We start from the raw sequence: 13,886 nt of genomic DNA on the forward strand, positions 1-13,886 counted from the left end.
TGAGCTATCAAGCCATGAAAAGACATAGAGGCAACAAATGTATATTACTAAGTCAAAGAAAAGTATTATCTGGAGGTGTCTTTGGGTCTAAAATGAATCTCTTGTAGACAGCATATGAATGGGTCTTGCTTTTTCATCCAATCTGATACCCTGTGTCTTTTGATTGCAACATTTAGCCCTTTCACATTCAGAGTAACTACGGAGAGATATGAATTTAGTGCCACTGTATTATCTGTGAATTTGATGTTCCTGTAGATTGTCTCTGTTTCTTTCTTGTCTAACTACTTTTGGGCTCTCTCTTTGCTTGCAGGATCCCCTTTAATATTTCTTGCAGGGCTACTTTAGTCATCACAAATTCTTTTACTTTCTGTTTCTCCTGGAAGTTCTTTATCTCTCCTTCCATTCTCAATGACAGCCTTGCTAGATAAAGTATTCTTGGCTGCATGTTTCATTTAGTAGCCTGAATATATCATGCTAGCCCTTTCTGGCCTGCCAGGTTTCTATGGATAGGTCTGCTGCCAATCTAATGTTCCTACCTTGTACATTAAGGACCTCTTATTTCAAGCTGTTTTCAGGATTTTCTATCTCTGAAATTTGCAAGTCTCACTATTATAAGTCAGGGTACTGATCTTTTTTTATTGATTTTGAGGAGGGGTACTCTGCGCCTCCTGGACTTGAATGCCTGCTTTCTTCCTCAGATTAGGGAAGTTCTCAGCTATGATTTGCTCAAATATACCTTTTGTCCTTCTCTCTCTTTCTTCTTCCTCTGCACCCCAATAATTCTAATATTGTTTCACTTTATAGTATCACTGATTTCTTGAAGCCTCTCCTCATGGTCCATTAGTTGTTTTTCTCTTTTCCTCAGATTTCTTCCTTTCCATCATTTTGTCTTCTATGTCATTGATTCTCTCTTCTGCCTCATTTACCCTAGCTGTTAGATCATCCATTTTAGACTGCATCTCAGTTACAGCAGTTTTAATTTCGGCCTGCTTAGATTTTATTTCTGCACTAAGAGATTCACTAGTGTCTTTTATGCTTTTTTCAAGCCTAGCTAGTAACTTTATAATCATTCTGAATTCTAGCTCTGACATTTTACTTATATCCAATTTCATTCAATCTATAGTAGACAGTATTACTTCTGGTTCTTTCTTTAATTCTTTAAATCTTTAAGTACCTAACTTGGGAGCAGCCAATATACAAACCAATTAATACAAAAATTAAAGAAACACATTGATAATAATACAATAATAGTAGGGGACTTTAACACCCCACTCACAGCAATGGACACATCATCTAAGAAGATCAACAAGGAAACAAGGGCTTTGAATGACACTCTGGACCCAATGGACTTCACAGATATGTTTAGAACATTTCACCCTAAAGCAGAATACACACTCTCCTCAGGTGCCATGGAACATTCTTCAGAATAGATCACATAGTGGATCACAAATCAGGTCTCAACCAGTATAAAGATACTGAGGTTATACCATGCATATTTTCAGAACACAATGCTTTGCAACTTGAACCCAATCACATGAGGAAACTTGGAAGGAATTCAAATATTTCGAGGTTAAAGAGCATCCCACGAAAGAATGAATGGGTCAACCAGGAAATTGAAGAATTTTTAAAAATGCATGGAAACAAATGAAAATGAAAACAACTGTTCAAAACCTTTGGGATGCAGCAAAGGCAGTTCTAAGAGGAAAGTAAATAGCAATACAAGCCTTTCTCAAGGAATTAGAAAAGTCTCAAATACACAAGCTAACCTTATACCTAAAGGAGCTGGAAAAAGAACAGCAAATAAGGCCTAAATCCAGCAGAAGAGAAATAATAAATATTAGAGCAGAAATCAATGAAATAGAAACCAAAAGAACAGTAGAACAGATCAATAAAACTAGGAGCTGGTTCTCTGAATTAATGATATCAATAAACCCCTAGCTGGATTTATCAAAAAGAAAAGAGAAATAACCCAAATAAATCCAGTCATGAATGAAAGAGGAGAGATCACAACCAATATCGAGGAAATATAAACATTTTAAGAACATATAATGAGTAATTATATGCCAACAAATTAGGCAATCTGGAAGAAACAGATGCATTTCTAGAAACATAAACTACCAAAACTGAAACAGGAAAAAATAGAAAACTTGAACAGACCTATAACCAAGGAAATTGAAGTAGTAAAAAAAAACAAAAACCTCCAACAAAAGAGTCCAGAGCTGATGGCTTCCCAGAGGAATTTTATTGAACATTTTAAAGGAAGAATTAATATGTATTCTTCTGAAGCTATTTCAAAAAAATAGAAATGGAAGGAAAACTTCCAAATTCATTCCATGAAGCCAGCATTACCTTGATCCCAAAACCAGACAAAGATCTCACCAAAAGGGAGAATTACAGACCAATATCCCTGGTGAACATGGATGTAAAGATTCTTACCAAGATACTAGCCAATAGGATCCAATAGTACATTAACAGGATTACTCACCACAACCAAGTGTGATTTGTTTCTGGGCTGCAGGGGTAGGTCAATATTCACAAGTCAATCAACATGATACATCACATTAATAAAAGAAAGGACAAGAACCATACAATCCTCTCAATAGATGCAGAAAAACCACTTAACAAAACACAGCATACTTTCTTGATTAAAACTCTCCACAGTGAAGGGATAGAGGAGACATACCTCAATATCATAAAAGCCATATACAAAAAGCCCACAGTGAATATCATTCTCAACGAGGAAAAACAGAGCTTTTCCCCTCAGGTCAAGAACATGACAGGGAGGTCCACTCTCACCATTGCTGTTCAACATAGTACTAGAAGTCCTAGCTTCAGCAGTCAGACTACAAAAAGAAATAAAAGGGATTCAAGTTAGCAAAGAAGTAAAACTCTCACTCTTTGTAGATTACATGATACTTTATATGAAAAACCCAAAAAAAACTCCATCTCAAAATTGCTAGAACTCATGCAGGAATTCAACAACATGGCAGGATATAAAATCAGTGCACAGGAATCAGTTGCATTTCTATACACTAACAATGAAGCAGAAGAAAGAGAAATCCGGGAAATGATCCATTTAGAATTGCACCAAAAAACATAAAATAGCTAGGAATAAACCTAACCGAAGAGGTAAAGGATCTTGTCTAAAAACTAAAGAACACTTATAAGTGTTCCTCAATAAGAAATTGAGGAAGACACAAAGAAATGGAATAATGGAATAATATTCCATGCTCATGGATTGAAAGAACACTCTTAAAATGTCTATGCTACTCACAGCAATGTACATAATCAATGCAATCCTTATCAAAATACCATCAACACAGTGCTGGAAAAAATAATTCTAAAATTTGTATGGAATCAGAAATGACTCCAAATAGCCAAAATAACGTTGAAAAAGAAAACCAAACCTAAAGGCATCACAATTCCAGACTTCAGGCCATACTACTAAGCTGTAATCAAGACAGTATGGTACTGGCACAAAAACAGACACAAAGATCAATGAAACCGAACAGAGCACCCAGATATGGACCTTCAACTCTATGGTCAATTAATCTCTGACAAATCAGGAAAGAATATCGAATGGAAGAAGGACATTCTCTTCAACAAATGGTGTTGGGAAAATTGGACAGCCACATGTAGAAAAATGAAACTGGACCATTTTCTTATAGTATACACAAAGATAAACTAAAAATGGATGAAATACCTAAGTGTGAGACATGAATTCATCAAAATCCTAGAGGAGAACACAGGCAGCAACGTTTTTGACCTCCGCCATAACAACTTTTCACTAGACAAGTCTCCAAAGGCAAGGGAAATGAAAACAATAATGAACTACTGGAGCTTCATCAAGATAAAAAGCTTCTGCACAGCAAGACAAACAGTCAACAAAAATAAAAGGCAATCTACAGAATGGGAGAAGACATTTGCAAATGGCATATCAGATAAAGGGCTAGTATCCAAGATCTATAAAGAACTCAATACTCAAAAACCCCAAAAATCCAGTCAAGAAATGGGTAGAAGACATGAATAGACATTTCTCCAATGTCCAACATTCATGGCCAACAAGCACATGAAAAAATGCTCCATATATATCACTTATTATCAGGGAAATAAAATCAAAACCACAATGAGATACACTTTACACCAGTGACAATGGCTAAAATTAACAGACAGGAAACAATAAATGTTGGCAATGATGTGGAGAAAGGGAACCCTCTTGCACTGTTGGTGGGAATGTGAACTGGTACAGCCACTCTGGAAAACTGTGTGGAGGTTCCTCAAGAAGTTAAAAATAGAGCCACCTTATGACCCAGCATTTGTGTTACTGGGTATTTACTCCAAAGATACAGGTGTAGTGAAACAATGGGACACCTGCACCCCAGTGTTTGTAGCAGCAATGTCCACAATAGCCAAAAATGGAAAGAGCTGAGATGTCCTTCAACAGATGAATGGATAAAGAAAATATGATACACACACACACACACACACACACACACACACACACAATGGAATATTGCTCACCCATCAGAAAGGATGAATACTTATCATTTACATCAATGCGGATGGAACTGGAGGGTATTAGGCTGACTGGATTAAGTCAGAGAAAGACAATTATCATATGGTTTCACTCATATGTGGAATATAAGAAACAGCACAGAAAATCATAGGGGAAGGGAGGGAAAACCAAATGGGAAATTGAGGGAGAGGGAGAAAAACCACTGAGTGACCCTTCACTATAAGAAACAAACTGAGGGTTGCTGAAAGGGAGGTGGTGGGGGGATGGCGTAATTGGGTGATGGGCATTAAGGAGCACACATGATGGGATGAGCACTGGGTGTTATGCACAACTAATGAATTATTGAACACTGTATCTCAAACTAATGATGTATTGTTTGTTGGCTAATTGAATTTAAATTAAAAAAAGAAAAACACTATCAACCAACTTGACCTAATTAACACTTAACAAAAAAAGGCAGAATATACATTCTTTTCAAGTGAACATGGAACATATACTAAGAATGATCATATTCTGGGCCATAAAATAAGATCCAATAAATTTAAAAGAATTCAAGACATATATGATATTGAATAAAAATCAGTAACAGAATGATTGATCTCTGGAAAATCTCCAAATCTGTGGAAACTAAACAACATACTTCTGAATAACTGAAAGAATTAATCAAAAAGGAAATTAGAAAAGTACTTTGAACCAAAAATTAAAACATAACATCTGAAACCACTAAAGCACTTCTTAGTGGGAAAATTATATTACTTAACACTAGAAAAGAATGTTCTAATGTTACTAAACATTAGAAAAGAAGGGCTAAATTCAATGACCTTAGCTTCTATCTTAAATTAGAAAAAAAAGATATATATATAAAGCACAATACATGGTAGTTAAGACACAATGCTCTAAGATCAGAAACAAGGCCAGAATGTCTATGCTCACCATTTGTATTCAGATTTGTACTGAAAGATCTAGTAAGTGCAACAAGAAAATTTTAAAAAGTAAAAACCATCCAGATCAGAAAGCAAGAAATAAAATAAAATTGTATTTATTCATAGACAACATGATTGTCTACATAGAAAATCTGACGGAATCTTTTTTTTTTTAATCTGACAGAATCTACAATAAAGCTATAAAAATGAGTTTTGCAAGGCTATGGGAAATAATACCCAAAAATTTATTATATTTCTATATGCTAGTAACAATCAGAAATTAAAAATAAAACCAATACCATTTATTTTGCTTCCTATTTTTGAGTGTAGTATGATTGAAGATGGTTCATATTTTCAGAAATTTTAGGTCTTTTGCAGCTTAGTTTTTAAATTTATTTCATAACTTGGTTTTATTATAGATGAAAATGTCACAAAGATGTGTAGCTCCCAATGGAAGTAGTGCTTTACTAGCTCTATTTATTAGATCATGGTACTCATTTTTCAATTTCACCCAAAGGATGATAAATTTCTATCTTCTGTGATGCCAAGCAGTTTTTCTTGAAAATGAATGGAAAGATTTCTAATGTTATTATATTTTAACAAATAGGTTCAAAATCTATTAAACCTTCCATTGGGAAGATGAGAACATTTTATTTCCAATGTTTTTAAGAGGCAGACTTATCTGTTTTAATAAGTGGCATTATTTTTGTCAACAAAATCACATACAGATGGGAACATTTCCAAATATCCATTTTCAAAATGCTCTCTCCATGGCACAAATTTCTTTCAAAATGCAGCTACTTTTTCACTCACTGATACATGTCACCTTCACCTTTGAACAGACAATTTGTCACTGCTGCCCAACCCCCAATCCCAACTCCTAGGCAGCATACTACTGAAAACCACTTGCTAGCACAGAAAAGCTCAGCAAATTTGGAACACTTGACATTTTATAAAAGGAAATTGCAACATTTAGTTTGACCATTCTTTTAAGTAATGTGCCACAAGATAAACAGTAAATTTCCTTCTTATACAAACCATTTCAAAGGCTCCCTCCACACTGTGTTATAAGGTTCTGTAAAAATGCACCTGTTAAGAGAATAAGGTGGTGGTTACCAGGACAGGGTTCGGGAGGATGAGTTAAATAGGTGAGGGGATGAAGAGTACACTATTCTGATGAGCACTAAGTAATGTACAGAATTGCTGAATCATATTGTACACCTGAAACTAACTTAAAACTGTATGTTAACTATACTAGAATTTTAAAAAAAGAGACTTCCATAATAGCAAAAACTGAGGGTGAAGTGGGAAATGCAACTGTAAGCTGCAATATGTTGCAATTTGCTCAAGGAAAATGAGAGTGTACAAGTGAATTCAACTCTGTTCATGGTATATTATGTACAGTTTATGACACATGTGGGTAGTATCAGTGTCAATCCATACCTAAGTGCTAGTAAAGCCTGATTTAATTCTCATTTTTCATGGTAAAAAGTAAGTTTTAGTATCTCCCCCCCCACCCCCATGCCCAAATGGATCATCTTTAGAGAACCACTTTGGAGAATGTTGCTATTCAAAAATTCTAAGTAGTAGAATGACAAAAACAAAATGATATATTAGGGGGGAAAGTCCAGTTTCAAAATTTGAAATAGTACAGAAAGAAAGAAGAATTTCGGAGGTTCTTCAATATGTCAAATGAAAGGTGATTAGGGCCTCCATAAGACCAAAATAAAGTCAGAATATGTTCACCCAGAGTTTATCAAAGGCTTTTTATTTTCTCTTTTTTTCCCCCTTCCTCCACCTTTTTCTGAGTCAAACTGAGTATGTCCTCTGTTTCTTTTCTGTTCACCTATTTTTTTTTTTTTTTTTTTTTTTGTTCACCTATTTTTTAATCCTTGATGACATCTACCAGAACTAAAGCCACTGTATGGTACATCTTTATTCCTATGCCAATAAAGTAAGTACTTACTAATTTATCAGTTTTTAAGGTTTATGCATTTGTTCATTAGAACTTTTTAGAGCTGATTCATATTTAATATCTTAATATCAAATAACATTTTAATATCAACATCAAAGTAAGGAAGTGGCTTGCAAGTTATGGGGTAGTTGCCAGGAAACAGTCAAAAACAGTTGCCTGTGTCTGAGATGGTAATCGTTGGCAAAAAAAATATGCTATAGTTTAAAGGGAAAAGATAATGTCTAAAAGCTGACAAAATAACAGATTGTAACAAGCATTTCTTCAAACTGGCCAGGCTCCAACAGACTTTTCAAAAGATACTATACTGACCCTAACTGGGTGTGCTACAATTTAATTATGACACCAACCACACATAGTACAGATTAAGAGCAAAGCCCTGGAGACTGCCTCACTTCCTACCCCAGCCATAAATCTTGAAGGTGACAAAGGCCACCTGCACTTTGGATATACTGACTATAAATCTGGAGGTTTCCATAGCTCCCTGCTCCAGGTTCAATAATTCACTAGAACAATTCATAAAACTCAAAGGGTTATATTTACTAGTACAGTTTTATTATAAAGGATGCACATAGGCAATGTCAGAGAAGGAATGTAGAGCTCCTGTACCCTCTCCTTGTGTAATCAGGGTGTGTCGCCCTCCCAGTACATAAATGTGTTCACCAAACCAGGGAGCTCTACTCTGAGCTTTGGTGCCTACAGTTTTTTAATGTGGTCTCATTACACAAGCACAACTGATTAAATCATTGGCCACACAACTGAACTCAATCTCCAGCTCCTATCCCTTCCCCATGAGGTTGGGCTGGCCCAAAGTTCCAGCTTTTTAATCATGTAGTTGGTCTTCCTTCTGGGTGACCAAGCCTCCATAAAGCTACGTAAAGGGCCACCCTGAACTGTCTGTTAGCATAACAAAAACACTCCTATCACTCAGGAAGTTCCAAGGTTTCTAGAAGCTCTGTATCAGGAACCTGGGATAAAGACCAGAGAAACTTATACCAACCAGATGCCATGACCTAAAAATGGCATGCTACTTTTCCTATGTTTTCTCTACTTCTCCAACATTCATTTTACCTTAAAAAGGCCAAAATTACCAATTGAAGGTTATGATAGAATAAAATCAATAACTTGGATTAGTCTTATTTTGAGGGAAAATTAAGATGTTAAAAATGGAGGTGGGTGGGGAGATGGGTTAAATAGGTGATGGGGGTTAAGGAGAGCATTTGTTGTGATGAGCATTCAGTGCTGTGAAACAGTGCTGAATCACTGTATTATACACCTGAAAGTAATATTATGCTGTATGTTAACTGAAATTTAAATAAAAACAAAAAATAAGAAAATTAAGATGTTAGAATATTAACATTTTGAAGCAAATATTTATTTTTTATTTTATTTTTTAAAAACAGGGAGCCCGATGTGGGACTCAATCCCAGGACCCCATGATCATGACCTGAGCCAAAGGCAGACGCTCAACCACTGAGCCACCCAGGTGTCCCTGAAGCAAATATTTAAATTAATTCTTAAAAATCACATTACTGAGAAGAACTTTCTTAAAAATAGCCAGAAATGGGTTAACAGGACAAAAACAAAAACAAAAAAATCTCAACAAACAGAAAACCCAGCAGCCTATAAAGGAGGCTTTTTTTTTTTTTAACTTTACCAAGCAGTTTAGCAGTTGGAGGAGATAGTTCAAAGTCAAGTAGTCATCCATCCAAGAGAAACAAGTTATAATGAAACATATAAACAAAGAGAACTGGAAACCGTCATTTGACCTTGAACCAGCTGTTTCACTTAACACAGTTTAGTTATAAAGGAATATAATTATATAGCAAGCCCTATGTAAACACCATCCAGATTAACAATGCCATCTCCCAAAATCCCTCTACATAATCCTTCCAAAGTCCCTCCCCTTTCCCAATAAAGGTAAACATTGCCCTTACCTTTATGTCAATCATTTCTTTATAGCTTCATCAATTAAGTATGTATCTCTAATATTCAAATTTAGTTTTTTCTCAGTCAGTTTAAAAAACTGAGATATAATTCACATATTATAAAATCCAATATTTTAAAGTGTACAGTTTAGTGGTTTTTAGTGTATTCACAAAGTTGTACAACTATCATTATCTACTTCCAGAACATTTTTATCACTCAAAAAGGAAACTGTCCCTGTTAGCAATCATTCCTGATTCTCCTCTCCCCACCATGGTCCTGACAAACCACTATTCTACTTTCTGTTTCTATGGAATTGCCTATGCTGAACAATTCATAGAAACGGAGTCATAAAAATAAGTGGCTTTTCATGTTCTAATTTGTCTATTTTTAAACTTTATATAAAAACAATGCCAAGCTGTTTTTGTAAAATCTTTGTAACAATTCATACTTCCACTAAGGTTTTTAAGGATTACCAGTGTTTCATATACTTAGTTACACTTGGTTTTTTCACTTCTAGCCATTTTTGGTGGTCACATAATGGCATTTCATTGTGATTTTATTCTGCATTTCCATAATTACTAAAGAGATTAAAGTATCTTTAGTATTGGGGGATCCCTGGGTGGCTCAGCGGTTTAGCGCCTGCCTTCAGCCCAGGTCGTGATCCTGGAGTCAGGGATGGAGTCCTACATCGGGCTCCCAGCATGGAGCCTACTTCTCCCTCTGCCTGTGTCTCTGCCTCTCTCTTTCTGTGTCTCTCATGAATAAATAAAAGCTTTAAAAAGTATTTATTAGCTATTTGGATTGCTTTTGTTAACTAACTCCTATTTAAGTCTCTTGGCTATTTTTCAGTCATACTATTTTTTTATTTTATTGATTTGTTATAATTCTCTAAATGTCTAATCCAAGCCCTTTGCCAGTTTTAGCATGATAATTATCTTCTCCTATCTTGTGGCTTACTATCTCTCAATATCTTTTGATGACTATAAATTCTTACTTTTAAGGTAGTCAAAAGTATTAACCTTCTCCTTTATGGCCTTTAAAAAAATTCCCTTTATGTTCTTTTTTTTTTTTTTTTTTTTAAGATTTCCTTAATTTATCCACACAGACACACACACACACACACACAGACACACACACACAGAGGCAGAGACGTGGCAGAGGCAGAAGCAGGCTCCATGCAGGGAGCCCAATGTGGGACTCGATCCTAGGAGTCCGGGATCATGCCCTGAGCCAAAGGCAGCTGCTCAACTGCTCAACTGCCACCCAGGTGTCCCTCTTTCTCCATTTCTAACACTCAATTACATCTTGAAAATGGCAATGGTCTCCTAACTGTCTTGCAACTGCCAGTGTATCCTTACTTTTGTACTCCCAAGCGCCCTGAACATATCTTTAGTATAGTCCTTAACATCTTTATTAGGTGAAACTTGACTACCCCCTGAATACACAGCTTTCCCTACAGCTTTCTCAAGTAATAACTGTTTGGTTTCACACATCCCTTTGTATCACCAGCCCTAGAGATCGGTAAATATTCTGCTGGCTCCTTATGTTCTCTTCCAGGTACTCTCCAGCCCAACACATTGAATTACCCATATCCATATCTAGAAGGCATGCCAAATTTAATATATTTAAGAGTCCCATGGATTGGAGATCCTGGAATCAAATGTTTGGTTTTGGGGGGATGGGGTTTCTAGATGGCACAAGGTAGAAAGATTGGAGGTAGTGCTTAGAAAACAACAAGAAGAATGTAACTAAAATTATGCAGACACGGTCTAAGTAACTAAGGGAATATGGAGGAGAAGCTCACTGGAAGACAGGAGTTCAAATAACTGAAAGTTCTAAGAACTGAAAAAGCAATGAGTGTATTCAAACCATCAAGAATAACACGAGTTAGAAGTGAAGAGTAACAGAGTCAAAAGCTAAGATTTTTACAACCTTAACCTTCTCCTTTATGGCCAATGATGGGTAGGTAGTAATATAATTTAATAGTATAAGATTCCAAGTTTGGGGATATTAAGAAAAAGAGAAGGAGAACAATAAAAAGGTAAGGAAGACACCTCCTCTTCCTTTGGTCTAAGGTAAGAGCTAACACTTGAGAGGGCTGTGGGACAGTCTGTTCTAACCCCTCCCTCTCCTACAGGATTCCATTAGAATGAGACTGAGCATCTAAGAGATTTTGCTGATAATAAATTCTAGAAGGTACACTGGAAGGGTTTCAAGAGTCAGAGAGGGTTGAGAAAAAGGGACAAAACAGGGAATATCCAGAGACTTAGAGTAATTAAGGAGATGGGAGAGGAGGGTGCCAGGGGATTCCTCTAGCGACTGATATAAACAAAGGATAATGAAATTAGCCCTAGTGGATTCAAGGAAGATAGAGTTCGGAGGCTCCAAGTGTTAAGGAGTAAAGAGGAATGAATTACTGGGGCTTGCTCCAAAGGCTCAAGGAAGTCATCCTCTAAGTTCCAGTATACTACTTTAAAATCAAGTGATATTTAACAAATATGCATGCCCCCTGACTTGTTAAGCCTACTCCAAAAATTTATACAGTATATCCCATGACTCAGCAATTTCATCTTTACATATACAGAGAGTCTGTAAAAACATAGTTCAACTCTGTAGTACCATCAACTGGTAATAACTGACATCTATAGATTACTTAATCCAATGACAGCAGAACACACATTCTTCTCAAGACCACAGGGAGCATTCACCAAGATAGACCACATTCTGGGCCATAATGCACATCTTAACAAGTTTAAAAGAACAGAAATCACACAATGTCTATTTTCAGATCACAGTGGAATTTAAACTAGTAGTCAATAACAGAAGATAACTGGAAAATCACAAAATACTTGGAGATTAAAAATGTACCTTAAAATAACACATGGGTCAAAGAAGAAATCTCAAGATAAATTAATTAAAATATATTTTGAACTAAATGAAGATGAAAACATGGCTTACCAAAATCTGTGAGATACAGTGAAACACAGCTTTGAGAGAAATTCTAGCATTAAATGCATATATTAGAAAAGAAGATCAAAAATTAATCATCTAAGCCTCCACCTTAAGGAACTAAAAAAGCAAATTAAGTCTAACATAAATAAAAGAAATAATAAATGGTAGAGGAGAACTTGATGAAATAAAAAACAGAAAATCAATGTGGAACCCAGGAAATTTAACAAAAATCCCCTCCCCCTGGACAAGCAGAGCAGGACTAACTCCATTTTGTGCTACACCCGCCACCTCCTGTATGACATCCACATGACCTGCTTATTGCTTAAGGCGCTGCCCCATCCTAGTCAAGCCGCTGGGCACACCCTAATCAGAAATTGGCTCATAACAATGTAACTCTGCCTTGTGCCCGCCAAAACTGCTTGCCAATTCTGACCAAAGTAATAGGCCAGCTCAAATGGATACTATAGGGTAAGATGTAATTCAATTGGCCACCTGCGTGTGGACCGACATGACTGTGCAACTTTCTGCGTATCCCATTGGCCACTGGCCCCTATAAAGCTGCTAAGCCTCTTAGTCTCGGGGTCCAAGTCCCTGCTCCGCTGTGTCGGGTATAGTTGGACTCAAGCTCGAGCTTGTAAATAAAACTCTCATGTATTTGCATTGGTGTCGGCTCTTTGGTGGTTTCTCGGATTCGCAATCTTGGGCACAACAATCAACAGAGAAAAATCAGCAAAACTAAAAGCTGGTTCTTTGAGAAGACCAACAAAATGTATAAACCTCTGGCCAGGCTAAGAAAAAGAGAAAGACACAAATAACTAATTTTTAAATTAAAGAAGGAACATCACTCCAGATTCTATGGACATTAAGAGGATCATAAAACAATGTTATGAACAGCTCCAGGCCCGTAAATAGGATAACCTAGATTAAACAGACCAAATCCTTAAAAAACGAAATCTACCAAAGCTCAGGCAAGAAACAGATAATCCAAATAGGCTTATATTAAAGAAATTTAATCAATAATTAATAACCTTCTGAAACAAAAAGCACCAGGTCCAGACGTGTTCAATAGTGAATTCTATCAAACATTTAGTAAGAAATTATACCAATTCCCCACAATCTCTTCCAGAAGATGGAAGCAGGGGGAACTTACTCTCTGAGGCCACCATTATCCTAATACCAAAACCAGACAAAGATATTACAAGAAAAATATACTATAGACCATTATCTCTCAAGAAAGATGGAAAATCCTCCAGAAAATATGAGAGAAACCAAAGCCAACAATGCCTAAAAGAAATTATACATCATAACCAAGGGGGATTTATCCCAGGTATGCAAGGCTGCTTCAACATTTGCAAATCAATTAATGTAACCATCAAATCAACAAGCTAAAGAAGCAAAATCAAATGATCATGTCAACATATGCAGAAAAAGCATTTGACAAAATCCAAGACCCATTCATGGTTTAAAAAACTCTCAGCAAATTAGGAATAAAAGGAAAATTTCTCAACTTGATAAAGAACATTTACAAAAAAAAAAAAAAAAAAAAAAAAAAACCAACTTAAAGCTAACATCATACTTAATGGTGAGAAACTTG

The 13,886-nt window shown here is 36.0% G+C and overlaps 1 protein-coding gene across 11 annotated transcripts in view; it reads right to left on the bottom strand.

The window, feature by feature from the left end:
- MAST2 (microtubule associated serine/threonine kinase 2) overlaps positions 1-13,886 on the bottom strand; it is a 208,477-nt gene that overhangs the window by 46,076 nt on the left and 148,515 nt on the right. The window lies entirely within an intron of this gene.

The sequence above is a fragment of the Canis lupus genome, chromosome 15 (genome assembly GCF_011100685.1).
Source record: "Canis lupus familiaris isolate Mischka breed German Shepherd chromosome 15, alternate assembly UU_Cfam_GSD_1.0, whole genome shotgun sequence".
Taxonomy (NCBI): domain Eukaryota; kingdom Metazoa; phylum Chordata; class Mammalia; order Carnivora; family Canidae; genus Canis; species Canis lupus.